This window comes from Emydura macquarii, unplaced genomic scaffold, assembly GCF_026122565.2.
Source record: "Emydura macquarii macquarii isolate MOO-44397 ecotype Brisbane River unplaced genomic scaffold, CSIRO-AGI_Emac_v2 contig_1933, whole genome shotgun sequence".
NCBI classification, from domain to species: Eukaryota; Metazoa; Chordata; order Testudines; family Chelidae; genus Emydura; species Emydura macquarii.
In genome coordinates this window covers 33,671-48,563 of record NW_027132070.1, presented here as the reverse complement: position 1 = coordinate 48,563, position 14,893 = coordinate 33,671, and the positions used below count along the sequence as shown (strand labels likewise).

Below are 14,893 nucleotides of genomic sequence, written 5' to 3'. Positions count from 1 at the left end.
AGTTTGTTTGTGCCTAGCGCCGGCTCTGCATGGAAGAGCTAATGACTGTTCTTCCCTATACCCCACCCCCAAAATATTAATACAAGAAGCATTGTGTGGCTGTCCCCCAAGAGGCACTTTGAAAGCAGGCATGCTACGAGCAGACAAAGTCAGATCATGGACAGTTCTGATCATATATTTTGTCAGATTAGACAGATTAGATTAGATTAGATTACAGATTAGAACTGGTGGAACAGCATAAAACATGATTCGTGGAAGGATAAAACTTTACTTGATGGAGAAAAATTTGAGTGGCCATTTACAGAGTCTCAGAACTTGTCATGGTGAAGGTGGAATAGAGAGACAGAGCTTGTCATGGCGAAGAGAGGGAGAGAGACAGAGAGAGATAGAGATAGATTAATCTATGTCATTATTTGGCCATTGAGAAAGAGAGTCAAATAGTGATATAGATTCATGATATTGATATAAATGATACCAGATATAAATATTTCACTATTATAGCTATCTTCACATATATTCTCTCTGTCTTTATTCTAGATAGAGAAATAAAATTATCAAAGAGAGAGGGATTCAAACAGTAATATAAAGATACAGATCTATCTAGAACCGATTAAAATATATATTCCCAAATAATGGATAGTTGATGGATAAAAATGATCACATAAACTCTCCACCAAGAATGCGTCATCAAGCTGTCTTCCAGATGAAACACACTGAAGAAACATCATGAATATACGGAATCGTATTATGGTCACAGAATTCATCCTCGTGGGATTTTCCAATCACCCCAACCTGCAGGTTCCACTGTTCCTGATCTTCCTTGTTGTTCATACCATAACCCTGACAGGAAGCCTGCTCATTATCCTAGTCACATCCATGGACCGCACTCTCCATAGCCCCATGTACTTCCTCCTCCGGAACTTGGTCTCCTTAGAGATTGGTTTCAATTTGGTCATTGTCCTGAAGATGCTCATAAATCTCTTGGTGGAAAATAAAACCATTTCCTATGCCGGCTGCACAGCTCAGCTCTTTCTTTTTCTTCTCTGGAACAGCTGAGTGCTGTCTTTTGACTGCTATGGCCTACGATCGCTACGTGGCTATATGCAACTCATTGCGCTACCTGGACATTATGAATAGAAGGGCTTGCTTCCAGTTGTCCAGAGCCTCATGGTTCTTGGGATTTCTGGTCGCCACTGTGCAGATGACCTGGATATTCAGTCTGCCATTCTGCGGGCCAAATGAAGTCAACCACTTCTTCTGTGATGTTCCCCCCATGCTGGAGCTGGCCTGTACTGACACCGATTTGTTCGAAATTGAGGCCTTCGCAGCAGCTGTACTTTATGTCATGTTCCCCTTCCTCATGATCCTGGTCTCCTACGTGCAGATCATCACCAACATCCTGAGGATGCCCTCAGGAGAGGGCAGACACAAAGCCTTCTCCACCTGCTCCTCTCACCTGGTGGTGGTGACGCTCGTCTACGGCACAGCCAGCTCGACCTACTTCTGCCCCAAATCCAGCTACTTCCCAGAAACAAAGAAGCTGCTCTCTCTCTCCTACACGGTCATCACCCCCATGTTAAACCCCATCATCTACAGTCTGAGGAACAAGGAGGTGAAAGGCGCCCTGAGAAGAATACTGGGCAGGAAACTATTGTTACAGAAAATGTAATTACTTCAGGTTTATGACTCCATTTGTTTAAATGCGCCTTCCTCTCTTACATACACACGTGTAAATCAGCAGTAACTGCCTTGAAGTAAATGGGTTGAATCTCTTCTCTCTCACATTGGTGTAAATCAGGAGTGACACTTCCTGAAATAAATTCCCATTTTCTCAGACTAATGTAGGGATAAGGGGAATCAGTTTTTGATTCAGGAAGGGTTATTTTTACCTGAAACTCTGATATACGTGAATTAATCCTGCAAAATGTACCTGTTTTAAGTGCAGTAAAATACCAGAATTTAATTTTGTTCTATTCCCTTTGTTGTGTGTGTATTTTCTGTGCTTAAATTCTCTTCTTTAAGAGATTCTCTTCCTCACCAGAGTGTACTATAGCGAAGGGCTAGCTCTGTTGTATTTAAATCTGTTTAGTCATTATTCTAAGTACTCTAAATCTGTCTGCTTACCTGCATTGACTTTGCATTGGATGTGTCTCATGATGATGAAGCTACGGTTAGTGATTTAAATTCAGCATTATTTGAGCAAGGGACACCCAAGACATAGCTCCCTGCCCCCAAACAAAATTGCATTTCAGATGGTTGGCATCTGTTAATACAGTGTTGGGTTTTTTGTTGTTGTTGGGTTTTTTTGGCACATCTGGGAGTCAAAACATGGCTCTGATCATGCCCCAAATGGTCTCAATCAATCAATATTTACCGCATCTAGTGCATGTCTCCTACAGCCTTTTTGGTGAAACAATATTGAAAACATTATTTGAAAAAGCATTAAGCTCTCTGGCTGGACTTGAGCCTGCTGCCCATGGCCTCAATTGGTTAGGCTGTTCACATGCAGAAAGACTAGCCCCAGGGCTTGCTAGCCACCCAGTTTTCATGGGTAGTTCAAGGGAACATGTGTGCTGCACAGGTCAATGTCAAAAACATGTGGCCTAAGTTCAAAAACTACCCTTGGCAGAAAGCTGCAATGAAATGCAGGCATATTGCTACACTCAGCCTTTGTCAACGGCTTTTGGTTTGTTTTTATTTTGGGGAAACATACTCTGAATACAGCAGAAAAATCCAGAAGGTTCTCAAACTATGTTCATAATGACAATAAAAGTCACCTGAATGCTTGCAGGTGAAGGAGGAGAGGGGGAAATACTGAGGAAGGCTTTGGAGCTGTGGGGGATCATGGGCAGGGGATAAGTGGAGTGGATGGTAAAGGGATTGGATGATAAACGGAGTGGGTGGTAGGGGGTTGATGTCAGGAAGGAGGTGGGAGAATAGTAAATAACTGGAGAGTGGATTTTTCAAGCTCTTTTATCCTTATTATCTGCATTAGCAAAAAAAGGGAAGAAAACATTTTTGAAAAAATGACCATTTTGCTATTTCTCTCTGTTTTGACAGATAACAAAACCAGTTTGGATGGAAACGTTGCAGCCAGCCCTAGCTCTTCGGTCCCGATGTGCAAGTGGCCCCATTGACTTCTCTGTGGGTCCACGGGGGGGTTTAGGCTCTACCCGCACAGAGCCGTCAGTAGGATCAGGAGCCTGGTTTGCAGCAACACAGACAGTCTGCCGCAGGGGGTTAAAGATAAAGCAGCTGATTCCAAACTGGAGAGAGCTTCTCCATTGTGCCTGCTGTAGAGAGCCCCAGCAACACGGCATATATAAGTGAGAACCATTAGGCACAGGTCACTCTGCAAGCACTGGCTGGAATATCAATTTTTTGTCCTGAAGCAGGATGAAAACACGTGTTGAACTATTGGAATTTCCTGTAGGCTGGAAATTTCACTTTTTATCAGCTCTACTGAAATTCACTGGCCTGTGTTGTAGATCAGAGTAGCACTGGTTACATGTTAGAAAGGGGATTTTCAAAAGAGTCTAAAAATTGAAAATCTTAGAGACGAGCAATTACTTCCACATTTCAAGAGAAATATCTTCTTGAATGACATTATTAATATGTATTTATGACCTTTTTTATGGATCCAATCACTCAGCACTTCATATGTATGACTGAATTTATCCTCAGAAAGCCCTGTGAGATCAGGAGATGTTATTATCCCCATTTTATAAACTGGGAATTGAGGCACGTCAATGTTACAGATCAGATTTTAAAATGTATTGAGGCACATAATGTGATCATAGAATCATAGAATCATAGAATATTAGAGTTGGAAGGGACCTCAGGAGGTCATCTAGTCCAACCCCCGCTCAAAGCAGGACCAACCGCAGCTATATCATCCCAACCAGGGCTTTGTCAAGCCTCAGCTTAAAAACCTCTAAGGATGGAGATTCCACCACCTCCCTAGGTAACCCATTCCAATGCTTCACCACCCTCCTAGTGAAAAACTTTTTCCTAATGTCCAACCTAGACCTCCCGCCCTGCAACTTGAGACCGTTGCTCCTTGTTCTGTCATCTGCCACCACCGAGAACAGCCTAGCCCCATCCTCCCTGGAACCCCCTTTCAGGTAGTTAAAAGCTGCTATCAAATCCCCCCTCACTCTTCTCTTTTGCAGACTAAACAAGCCCAGTTCGCTCAGCCTCTCCTCATAAGTCCTGTGCTCCAGCCCCCTAATCATTTTGGTTGCCCTCCACTGCACTCTCTCCAAATTGTCCACATCTTTTTTGTAGTGGGGGGCCCAAAACTGGACACAGTATTCTAAATGCGGCCTCACCAATGCCAAATAGAGGGGAATAATCACTTCCCGTGACCTGCTGGCAATGCCCCTCCTAATGCAGCCCAATATGCCATTAGCCTTCTTGACAACCAGGGCACACTGCTGACTCATATCCAGCTTTTTATCCACCGTTACCCCCAGGTCCTTTTCTGCAGAGCTGCTGCCCAGCTCGTCGGTCCCCAGTCTACAGCTGTGCAGCTGTGATCAACAAAAGTTTAGTGTTTTGCTTTGTTTGTTTGATAATGTAGAGTCATTGTCTTTTGATAATGTCAAAAGTTTCTTATGTAATATAAAATACTATATATTATACATAATATTAAATATTACATATATAGAGATATAAAACAATACTAAAGGTAAAATTTTAGTATAAAAGTTGACAAAAGAATTGTAATGATCAATAGGATAAAAATATTTCATTTCAATTTTAAGTGAAATTTTTCAACATTAGGTAAATGATATGTTTTCAGGTAACCAAAATGAAATGAGAAACCCCAAACAAATTGTTTTAATTTATTCCCATTTAAAACATTATGTCCAAATTGGCATGTCCATGCAAAATGCTTCAATTGTGATTAACTCCATTTTCTAAAGGAAAACTTCTCAAGCAAGCAAGCTTCAGCAAGCTCTGCTGCTATGTCCTTTGAAAGATGTTACTGTAAGAAATATTTCTCTCTAGAACTGAGATATTCCTTAATTAGAGCCAGTCAAACAATGGGGGAAAGAGGTGAGGAGTTGAAAATCTTCTAATGGCATTTGAAATATCATTGAGAAGTTTGAAATTCCAAAATTCTGATATCTTTCATGAGCTTTGTAGATTTGTGAAAAATATTTGCAAAAATATTGGCTCTTTTCACATTTTTTATAATCATTCAGAGAAAATTTCAAGTTAAAATTGAATCTGAGAAAATTACAACAAATTCTATTTTTAATAGGGACGTAGAGCTGTGAACAAAAAATGGGTATAAATAATAGCAGATGGTTTTGTAAAAAAAATAAGTTTTTATTGAAATTCAAAATCTCCATAAAAATCATAGAAATTTAAAATTCAAAATATTTGAACTAATGCAATATTCAATATGAAGGATTTATCCTTAAAGCATCCCATTGGGGACATTTCCTTCAGTAGCTGAGATGTCTCTCAGTGAATAATTCAATAAGGGAGATTTCTCTTTATAGCTGAAGCTATTCCTCAATGGATTGTCCAATTGAAAGAGAATTTCTTATGTTTTTAGAGGACAGATCTTGATTCCCATTCTCCAAATTGCTCCTTTAACATCCTTGTTCCTGAGGCTGTAGATAATGGGGTTCAGTATTGGAGTCACCACGGAATAGAACAGAGAGAGGAACTTGTCCACATCCAGCGAATAGCTGGATTTGGGCGTACGTGGATGAAAACGGCTGTCCCGTAGAACAGAGCCACCACGGTGAGGTGTGAGGAGCACGTGGAGAAAGCCCTGTGTCTGCCTTTTGCGGACTTCATTTTAAGGATGGTGGAAATATTGCGGATGTAGGACACCAGTATCAGCATGAAGGGCATCATGATGAGGAAGGCAGCGGCCACAATGATTTGGACCTCATTCCAGTAGGTGCCCCCGCAGACCAGCGTCAGCACTGGCTGGATCTCACAGAAGAAGTGGTTGATCACGTTGGACCCACAGAAAGGACGTGTGAAGATGAATGTTGTGTGCCCCAGGGCTGCGAGGATACCACAGATCCATGAGCAGGCAGCTAACTGGGTGCACACTCTCTTATTCATGATGTCCGCATAGCGCAGTGGGTTACAAAGGAAATCATTTTATCCTCGGAGAGGAGGTTGGCCAGCATCTTGGGCAGGGTGACGGAGGTGCAGCAGATCTCCAGGAAAGACAAGTTCCTGAGGAAGAAGTACATGGGCGTGTGAAGGGCTGGGTCAACCTTTATAATGAGGATGATGAGGATGTTGCCCAGCATTGTGATGAAATAAATACACACAAACAATAGAAAGAGAAGATGCGCCATATGCAGGTGGTTAGAAAAGCCCAGTATGACAAACTCAGTCACTGAGGTGTCATTTACTGTGGTCTCTTCCTCAGGATATTTTATCTTGAAAAATAAAACGAGAATCTAGTCATTATTTTGATACATCATTTAAGTTAATCAAATCTATCGATCCATCTATCAAGGCTTACGCCATTTTGGCCAGATTATGTTCTCCTAACACATGTAAATGCCCAGTAACTTCACTTAAGTCAATGTCTCTCAGCTGCCTCAGTTACATCAGATTTAGACTTGTGTGTCTCCAAGCCATCTCTGGAACGGCATCTGTTTTATACTAGTCTCAGTCAGTACATTATTTATACCAATTAAGTTACATTTGTGCAACGCTGAACCCGGCACAGTGAATTTACAGTGATGAAAATTGTCTCTCAGAGAGTGGATGTTACACCGTAGATACAAAATGAACATAACACTGTTTCCCCAACTCTCAACTCACATGTGGGCTAGGCAGTGGAATGATGTAGATTTGTCAGTTAAGAATACAGCCTCTTCCACTGTACTTCCCACCACATTGTAATTTGAACTATAAACTAATTAAGCACATGGGTAGAGCATTTTTAATCAGTGTGCTACAGAAACGGCCTGATTCTCATCACACTTACTCCAGATTTACAGCAGTCGTGCTCCAATCACTTCAGTGCACTCAGTCCTGATTTCTCTCTCTTCCTTCCCTCCTCTTTTATGCATCTAATTCTGTTTCTGCCCTTCTTAATCTACCCTTTAACCTCTCTCTTCACCCCGTACTAACCTTCATAGCCTCTCCCTTCTCCTCACTGCTTGGCAGCATGTGACCTCCCAAAGAAAGAGAACCTATGTGCCCACTATGCAGATAGAAGTAAGGAATCGTTTTCATCCTCTCTGCACAAGTACTACGGCAGAGAATGATTTGGAGGACCCTTCGGAGGGAATGGATCAGAAGGAGACCCATTTGATCAGAAGGCAAGGGATGCATTCTCCTAGGGACCATGACCACCATTCCCAAGAGGAAGAGAAGGGTGATGGTGGTCGGGGACTCCCTCCTAAGGGGGACGGAGTCATCCATCTGCTGTCCGGACCGGGAAACTAGAGAAGTATGCTACTTGCCTGGAGCTAGGATTAGGGATGTGACGGAGAGACTGCCAAGACTCATCAAGTCCTCAGACCGCTACCCCTTCCTACTTCTCCACGTGGGCACCAATGACACTGCCAAGAATGATCTTAAGCGGATCGCTGAGGACTATGTTGCTCTGGGAAAAGAGATAAAGGAGTTTGAAGCGCAAGTGGTGTTCTCATCCATCCTCCCTGTTCAGGAAAAAGGCCCAGGTAGGGACCGTCGCATTGCTGAAGTAAATGCGTGGTTACGCAGGTGGTGTCGAAGAGAGGGCTTTGGATACTTCGATCATGGAATGTTGTTCCAGGAAGAAGGATTACTAGGAAGAGATGGGATTCACCTAACAAAGACAGGGAAGAGTATCTTCCCAGACAGGCTGGCTAACCTAGTGAGGACGGCTTTAAACTAGGTTCAACGGGGGATGGAGACCTAAGTCCGAAGGTAAGTGGGGAAGAGAGACACCACAAGGAAGCAGAAGGAGGAGGGTGCAGCAGGGGAGGCCTCCCGATTCATACTTTGAAAGTAGGCCAATCGGCTACTTATCTCAAGTGCCTGTACACAAATGCAAGAAGCCTGGGAAACAAGCAGGAAAAACTGGAAGTCCTGGCACAGTCAAGAAACTACCACATGATTGGAATAACTGAGACTTGGTGGAGTAACTCACACGATTGGAGCACTGTCATAGATGGGTATAAACTGTTCAGGAAGGACAGACAGGGGCGAAGGGATGGAGGAGTTGCATTGTATGTAAGAGAGCACTGACTGCTCTGAGCTCCAGTATGAAACTGGAGATAAGTCAGTTGAGTGTCTCTGGGTTAAGACCACCAGACCAGGAGGATGAGGTAGATGAGGCTTTCTTTACTCAAATAGGAAAAGTTTCCAGTTCACAGGACCTGATTCTCATGGGAGACTTCAATCACCCTGACATCTGCTAGAAGAGCAATACAGCAGAGCACAAACAATCCAGGAAGTTTTTGGAGAGTGTCGCAGACAATTTTCTGGTGCAAGTGCTGGAGCGACCAACGAGGGGCCGTGCTTCTCTTGACCTGCTGCTCACAAACAGGGAAGATTTGGTAGGGGAAGTAGAAGTGGGTGGTAACCTAGGCAGCAGTGACCATGAGATGGTCGAGTTCAGGATCCTGACAAAAGGAAGAAAGGAAAACAGCAGGATACGGACCATGGACTTCAGAAAAGCGGACTTTGAAGGGGAACAAGAAGGGTTTCTACAGGTATGTTGCCAACAAGAGGAAGATTAGGGAAAGTGTGGGCCCAAAAAAGAAGCTTAGAGAATGAGGGAGGAAACCTAGTGACGGAGGATGTGGAGAAAGCTGAGGTACTCAATGCCTTTTTTGCCTCTGTCTTCACAGACAAGATCAGTTCCCAGACTGCTGTATTGGGGGGCACAGAATGGGAAGGAGGCGAACATCCCGCAGTGCTGAAGGAACGGGTCCAAGACTATTTAGAAGGATTGGACATACACAAGTCCATGGGGACGGATGCAATGCACACGAGGGTGCTGAGGGAGTTGGCTGAGGTGATTTCAAAGCCATTGGCTATTATCTTTGAAAGCTCGTGGCAACAGGGGGAGGTCCCTGAGGACTGGAAAAAAGCAAATATAGTGCCCATCTTCAAAAAAGGGAGGAAAGAGGATCCAGGGAACTACAGACCGGTCAGCCTCACTTCAATCCCTGGAAAAATCATGGAGCAGGTCCTTAAGGAATCCATTTTAAGGCACTTGGAGGAGAGGAAGGTGATCAGGAACAGTCAACACGGATTCACCAAGGGAAAGTCATGCCTGACCAACCTGATTGCTTTCTATGTTGAGGTGACTGGCTCTGTGGATGTAGGGAAGGCGGTGGATGTGATATACATTGACTTTAGCAAAGCTTTTGATACTGTCTCACACAGTATTCTTATCAGCAAGTTAAAGAAGTATGGGTTGGATGAATGGACTATAAAATGGATAGAGAACTGGCTAGAGCATAGGGATCATTGAGTAGTGATCAATGGCTCCATGTCTAGCTGGCAGCTGGTCACAAGCGGAGTGCCCCAGGGGTCGGTCCTGGGGCCAGTTTTGTTCAACATCTTCATTAATGATCTGGAGGATGGGGTAGATTACACCCTCAGCAAGTTTGCGGATGACACTAAGCTGGGTGGAGTGGTAGATACCCTGCAAGGTAGGGATAGGATACAGAGTGACCTAAACAAACTGGAGGATTGGACCAAAAGAAATCTAATGAGGTTCGACAAAGAAAAGTGCAGAGTCCTCCACTTAGGAAGGAAGAATCCCATGCACAGCTATAGACTGGGGACCGACGAGCTAGGAGGCAGCAGTTCTACAGAAAAGGACCTGGGAGTAACAGTGGATATAAAGCTGGATATGAGTCAGCAGTGTGCTCTGGTTGTCAAGAAGGCTAATAGCATATTGGGCTGCATTAGGAGGGGCATTGCCAGCAGGACGCGGGAAATAATTATTCCCCTCTATTCGGCATTGGTGAGGCCGCATTTAGAATATTGTGTCTGGTTTTGGGCACCCCACTACAAAAAGGATGTGGACAAGTTGGAGAGAGTCCAGTGGAGGGCAAGAAAAATGATTAGGGGGCTTGAGCACAGGACTTATGAGGAGAGGCTAAGGGTACTGGACTTGTTTAGTCTGCAAAAGAGAAGAATGAGGTGGGATTTGATAGCGGCCTTTAACTATCTGAAAGGGAGTTCCAGGGAGGATGGGGCTAGGCTTTTCTCGGTGGTGGCAGATGACAGAACAAGGAGCAACAGTCTCAAGTTACAGGGGGGAGGTCTAGGTTGGACATTCAGAAAAAAAATTTCACTGGGAGGGTGGTGAAGCACTGGAATGGGTTACCTAGGGAGGTGGTGGAATCTCCATTCGTAGAGGTTTTTAAGCTGAGGCTTGACAAAGCCCTGGCTGGGATGATATAGCTGAGGTTAGTCCTGCTTTGAGCAGGGGGTTGGACTAGATGACCTCCTGAGGTCCCTTCCAACTCTAATATTTTATGATTCTATGATAATCCCAACCCATCTTTTTTGCCCTTCCCTCTGACTGGATTCATTAAAATTGTGGCAAAGAAGTACAGATCCAAATCATTTCTCACTTTATATGACCTCTAGATCATACACATGAAAGATGACTGGTCTTCTTGGTTGTATACTTTAAAAAGGAATCTGTATGATTTAGGTCAGTTTTGTTTGTTTGTTTGTTTTTAGTCTACATGGAGCTGGATGCACACTGAATTCAAATTGAGCGTCTAACTCTAAAAATCTAGCCATAGGTTAATATAAAATTAAACACCTCCAAACTTTATTAATATAGAATTAAAGTTGCCCAATGGCTCCTTTTTACACTTGCAGAACATGGAGAATGGTTAAACTTAAACCTCTGAAAACCAGGAAATGACCAATTTACCCTGTGACTTTCTTTCCTTTCATCACACTCAGATCCATTGTTCAGGAACCAGATTACATTGTCCTGTCTTTCAGCTTTCCTCTATGAACTCAGTGCTGATTACCTTGACAATGCTGTATAAGTAAAATCAAACATGAAGCGGTTTACAACACTTTAAAATATTGTTCTTCAACCAGAAATCTTGGTATAAGGGAAAAACATCTAAAAGTAGCTCCACCAATCACAGGGCTCTAACTCCCAACATGGGAGTTTACTCTCAACTTCAGTGACCACCATATATACCTTAAGTCATCCTGGAACTCTGACAGCAAGCTCCCTGAAAGCCCTCATGTTTCAACAGAGCCCTAGACTTTGCTGCACATGGGCACTTCAATCTCTTCAGCACATGCCACCTTGGAGATCTTTTCTCTTTCCTTCCAAAACCTTTTCCAGCATTGCAACCCCACAGGGGCAGAGAGTGCCGTGCAGTAGCTGAGGCAAAGGATGGATGGCTGATTTTGGATGATCAGAGCTATAGTTTGACCCCCCCCCAGGTATCTGCATATTAGAAGAATGAGAAGGTTTTGTACAATGCTGTGTTTAGAGGGCTGTGGTTCAGGAACTCCTCGGTAAAATGACTACAGGTTTTGACCACTAACACTACAGAGTACCCAGACAAGACACGAAGAAATTGAAGCCAATCTGAGTAGACGTGCAGATTTTTGATAATTTATTAAAGGTGACATTTAAATATAAAGTGAGGCTCAACCTAATTTGTAACAAAATTGGCACTTGGCTATAATGGATATATTAACAGACTCCAAATTGTCTTTGTCAAACTATAATTACTTAGGACATGGCTATCCTTTCTCTTAAACTGAAGTAAATCTGGAGTCATTTCTGTGAGGTCACGGGTGGTACATCCATTTAAACACAATGTAAATGAGATCAGAATAGAGCAATTCATATGCTGTTTTCAGAATATTAACGTCCCTGGGGTTAATTTCTGTCTTCACACTCAGTATTCGATGAGAATCAGGACTTGAAATGTTAAAGCCGTAAGAAAGACCAGGCTTCATATGATGTCTAGGGTCTTGGTACACAAAACGTTTGTTTTGAGCACTGACCCAGACCATTTCTGTCTCTCAGAAATTAAAATCTAAGTACCCCTGTCCCTGGCTTGAATGATACCATTCTTTCCCTTTTGCAAGCACACCGTGAAATCTTGGCAAACAGGGAACCAACTTTACTTGGAGATAAAACTGAAATTGAATGGATTAACCCATTTAATCTCTGGTTCACTGTTTCCATATCTGTAAAATAAGAATAAAATCTCTCTGTTTCACTATATGCGAAGTTGACATTTTAATAGGACTATAAAATCTGTCAAGAAAGATGGAAAATGCTCTCACTCTCTGAAACCAGGAGTTCTACCTTGATTGGTTCCAGATCCGTAGGAGCCGAATGGGTTGAGGAGTATTTGAGGTTTCTTTAGTCATCTGGGGTGTGCGGAACAATCCCAAAGACTCTGTGAAGTTGCTCGGCATGTTTTCCTTTGATACCAAAAACTGCTTTGTGCCCAGGCCCTATATGGCCACACGTGGGAGTCGGAGCCAGTGAGAATTTCCCACCTCAAGCCTGGCGGCATATTAGCTAATTGGGTCTTTGCTCCACTTGTTGGGGGAGTGCAAGGTCTCTGTGCACTAATTGCTCGTATCTCCTGGGAGCAAATGGAGGAGGAGTAGGTGAGACCGGGTGTGGAGTAGAAGGAGTGTCATTTCCTGTGTCAGCTAAAAAAAAGGACAGTAATGTGAAGAACTGGGCATAGCTCCCCCTGGGGTGATAAAATGTCAAAACCCAGGCAACATGGGTTGAAAATTGAGGGGAAAAATGGTTTGGGGGCATTTTTCCCATCTGCAATATGGGGATTATGCCATTAGCATCCTTTGAAAAGTGCATTGACCATCTGTGAGTTATCGATGGAGCTGATTAGCATTAAGCTTGTTGGAGCTGACTGTGTCTTATTGTCATGTAGAGCGATTTCTGTGTTAGCATTTGAAATAAATAGATAGAAAGCCAAGATTCCCTGAGTCTCCAATCCATCTATCTATCTACCTATCTATCTATCACTTTAGCCACCGTGGTGAATTATGGCTATGTAAGTATTATGACTGTGTACTGCGCTGTCTGTTGGCCAGGATAGACGACACTTGTGTGACAAAATAAATGTAGCGTGTCACAGAGGGGTCACACAGACTGTGCTCTCTCCTGGAGACTTGACTTGACTTTTTTCTTGTTTCCTTTATTTTTTAACCCTAGTCTAAAGGAGAAGACAATTCAAACTCAACTTGGTTTATCTTTATGCGGCTTTGAAAACCGTAGCCTAAATTTATAAAACTGACTAGGGCCAGGGGTGGAAGCTGTGTTTCAATTTTGCAAAACAAAATGCCAGAACGCGTGTGTTTTCTACCCAAGTGCTATTTAGCCCATACCATCGAAGTTTGGGGGCAGTGCTTTCCAAAGGCTAGTTTCGAAGTTGGAGTCAAGGGTGTTCAGATTTATTCCTGACTCCACTAACTCATTCACTGAGGGACTTTACACAAGTCACTTCCCTTCTTTGTGTCTTAAATTCCCCATCTGTACCATGAGATAATGATAGTTATCCACTTTGGAGAAGTGCTTTGAGATCTGTTGAGAGAAAACGGTAGAGTATAGAAATGTTACGTTAAAATAACGCAATGGTGTATCTGAAATCTCTCTAGGTAGTTGTGAGGCCACAGCTACTTCCAAGGCAAAATCTTACTCTATCAGCAATGGATTTAGCCTCTCAGTATCCCTATCCGGTAGGAAAATATCACTCCAAGCATGAGTAGGGAACACACCTACAAGTACAGGTTTGCTTGGGACTGCTAGCATGAGTTAGGGATACGCACATGAGTATAAAGATACATCTGCACTACAGCAGCATGGCTGTGGCAGTGCAGATCTATCTGCAGCACCATGGTGCAGCCACTTCTTACACCGATGAGAGGGGTTTTCCCATCAGTGCAGTGACTCCATCGAACGAATTCTTCCATCAACCTAGCTGCCTGCACCTATAGGGTTAGGTCAACCTGACCATGGCACTCAGGGCATGACATTTTTCACAACCCTTAGGGACATTGCTCAGTCGATCTCATTCTTTAGTGTAGACCAGGCCTGAATTTGCAAGGAATGACTCGGTTGAATTAGGAAAATAGACAAGAGTAAAATCTTACATCAAATTCCTCTCATGAGCAAGGACTACCAACGTGAGTAGAGGTTGGCATGGGACTACTCACATGGATGAAGGCTTGAAGGAGACTCGAGGCAGAAGTAAAGTGAGTGAATTTGCGCATGGTGAATTAAGAATAGTTCATTTTTTAACAGGACTGCAAGCATAACTGAGGCATACTCAGACAAGTACTGATCTGCGAGGGACTGCAAGCAAAAGTTAGGGATGCTCACATGAGCAAAGGTGTGCATGAGTAAGGAATATAGGAATAATGGTTTGCACCGGACCACGAATATTAATCAGGATTTACACTCGTAAAGGTTTATATTAATGAGGAATATCTACATTAGTAAATGTTTGTTTGAGTAAGGCTCCTCACATGAGTAATGGTTTGCTTGGGAATGAGGAGGCTACTCTCGAGTTAGGAATTCTCACATGAATAAAGTTTTCTATGCAACTATTTGCAGCAGTAAAGAATACTCAGATTGATTCATTTTTTCCTGGATTTACTTGCTCAAGCAAGGAATGCTCACATGAACAACAGTGCCTGGGATTGCGCTCATGACTCATGAATATTCACATGGGTAAAAGTTTGTGTGGGCCTTCTCACGTGAATTAGGAAGACACACATATAAATAATGGTCGGTGCGGGACAAATAGCTGGAGTTCGGGACGCTCAGATAATTAAGAACTTCTCCATCACTATTCACAGGAGTCAAAGTTTTTGTGACTGATGACAACACAAGTCTGTTGTGTTGTATCAAAAGAACAAAGTT

The 14,893-nt window shown here is 43.1% G+C and overlaps 2 pseudogenes; one reads left to right on the top strand and one right to left on the bottom strand.

Moving 5' to 3' along the window:
* Positions 1-726: 726 nt before the first annotated feature.
* On the top strand, positions 727-1,669 carry LOC137159810 (olfactory receptor 10A4-like; annotated as a pseudogene).
* A 3,683-nt stretch (positions 1,670-5,352) lies between these two features.
* Positions 5,353-7,128, bottom strand: LOC137159806 (olfactory receptor 10C1-like; annotated as a pseudogene).
* Positions 7,129-14,893: the final 7,765 nt, after the last annotated feature.